We start from the raw sequence: 2,642 nt of genomic DNA on the forward strand, positions 1-2,642 counted from the left end.
TCGGGTATCATTTAAAACCAAGTCCGAATCAAGGCAAATCCAGCTTCATCCAATCCATATGTATCCTAAGGGGATTAAAAATGGTATATATACTTTAAAGTTTAAATTGATTCTAATATTATGTTATATTAATTATAAGTTTATTGTTTTATTTTTAATTACACTTATTGAATTAGAAAATAGATTAAAGAAGTATGAAATTAGAATTTATAAATAAATTTAAATACAAATATGGATATTAACTTCTCGATTATAAGTATATTTTTTTTTATAAGTACAGCAAAATTTGTTTGACGTAAAAATTTATAAGATCCGAACTCCACCGATTTAGATTCGATTTTAGTGCGACCCAAAAATATAATTTTATTATATCTAAGACCAAATAAAAATCTCAAACACCTAATTATTATTTAAGATCTAATCCGAATCAAAGCGAAGCATGCTTCACTGACCATGTACACCCTTACCTTACCTCCAGCTATAAAAGCAACTTAATAAAGACTTTAACAAATCCTAAGACATTCTTGTGAGATCTGCAGCGCCGTTCTGTGTTCTCACATCCATTGCCATATCTTCCATGTAAGTTGTGAGGTTCGTACCGTCCCATTCTACCTTTCCCTTTCTTTCTCTTCGACTCTTACTGTTTTAGTCCATTGATATTGTGTCCTTTGAGTTATATATATATATATATATATATATATATATATATATATATATATATATATATATATATATATATATATATATATATATATATATATATATATATATATATGTATTTTTTTTTATATATATATATATATATATATATATATATATATATATATTTGGCTGTGTATGATGAATATTCCTGTTGTTAAAAAATAAAAAGTGAAGTCATAATTTATAAGTCAAAGAACTTGCTCATCCTTGTAGTAGTAGCCTTCAAGCATTTGATATTATATAAGTTATCAATTAGAATATGAAATTTAGCGTTAGTTTTGTATTTTTTTAGTAAATTTGACAGCGTTAATGATAATTTTTGGGATTTAATTGATTTATCCAGTAAAGTCATACCTTTTTTATTAATGTATAATACGTCGAGAGCCCGTTTCCTGTAGTGTTTGTTGATTTTCCTGACTTTGTTCTATTAAGCCCGACGTTTTTGACTGGTTAGGATGTTCTTTTTGTATTTAGAAATGGTCTAATTGGATTTGTCTTTTAATTTGGTGCATAGATTAGGTTGTGGAAGCTTTTTCATGATGGAAATGATTGTCAATAATTGATCATCCAACAACTGTGATTTCTTTGATTAAGGGTGAGAACTTTTATTTTTAAATATTTCATATTTTATTTGAAAAATGTGTTATTTTGTCAATAATTTATCATATTTTTAAATATTTCATATTTTATTTGAAAAATGTGTTATTTTGTTTCTTTGCATAACATGTTTTTATCTTAGTATAATGTCAATCTAATTAAATGATGTTTCGTACTTTGATACTTACGGTTAGATTTACATGTTAGTTTCAGTTTATTGACAAAATGATTTTGACATTGTTTTTGTCATTTTATTCAGTTTAATATTGACTGTAGAATAATGGATCTATCGAATTATCTTGAAGTCTTAAGGATTGCATTTTGGTTCAAGTGGCACTCTATCCATATTCTCTCGTGGGTCTTCTCGTTCCCTTGATGATGAAATTTTAAAAGATATTAAGAGAGTTATACCTCACATGTCTTCTCGTCATTCAGCGGTAAGGAAAAGCCTTGGTTCTATGGAAAAGAAAGCGAAAAAGAAGGTATTCTTCTGATATATTGAGTTTCCATCCTTTTATGTCACCTCAATGTTAGTCAATTTTACATTATTTGGATAGAATAATTCATAAACCTGTTTTTTTAATATGTGACTGATCCCATTCTTTTTTGAACTTCATTATATAGGAAAAAAGCGGAAAAACGGGCAGAAAAGAACAAACAACTTTGTGTTAAAAAGGTTGAAGTTGTCTCTAGTACAACAGAAACAAAAAACTATCTCTTATTGTCGCTATTTTCTTGTTGGAAGATGCTATGAGGTTTGTTGTGCAACTATTAAATGTTTTTCCCCCTTATACTAGCATAAAGTTGTTTCCACTTTCATTCTTTATTTTTTTTCCATATTTTACTGTCGAACTTCGCATGAGAGCATGAGAAAATTTTATATTTGTGTTTTGATACTATAATTAATTGTGATCCTAGATGGTAATTGAAATATTCATTTCTTATAACACGGTGACTTGCTCGAAGTTCATTTATATTTAGGACTAATGGTAAACACATTACAAGAACATGATAACAAAATCCTATGATGAAATAGATGTTTTGTTATGCAAGATGTAAGACCCAGAACTTTTGAAAAGTCTTATTATGATCAAGTCTCAAAATCATATGGTTATTTATAGCCTTAATTTCAGAAATTATTTTATTAAAGATAATTAAGGCAGATTGTGATTTATTGAATTTGAGACAAGTTATGATTTATTATCCAATTTGATAATTATTGGATTATTTTCTATAATTATATTATAAAGTTGGTAGTTGTGAAATAATAAGGATTTTATATGATTTGGACTAGATAAGTAATATTTTAAATATTAATACTGCTACTTTAGAAAAATAAAGGG

At 26.8% G+C, this 2,642-nt stretch overlaps 1 long non-coding RNA gene across 1 annotated transcript; it reads left to right on the top strand.

The window, feature by feature from the left end:
- On the top strand, nucleotides 440-1,782 carry LOC110266279. The gene is made up of 3 exons (XR_002353481.1): nucleotides 440-591; nucleotides 1,217-1,297; nucleotides 1,559-1,782. It is a non-coding gene; the product is annotated as an uncharacterized LOC110266279 (long non-coding RNA).

Source organism: Arachis ipaensis, chromosome B09 (assembly GCF_000816755.2).
Source record: "Arachis ipaensis cultivar K30076 chromosome B09, Araip1.1, whole genome shotgun sequence".
Taxonomy (NCBI): Eukaryota; Viridiplantae; Streptophyta; class Magnoliopsida; order Fabales; family Fabaceae; genus Arachis; species Arachis ipaensis.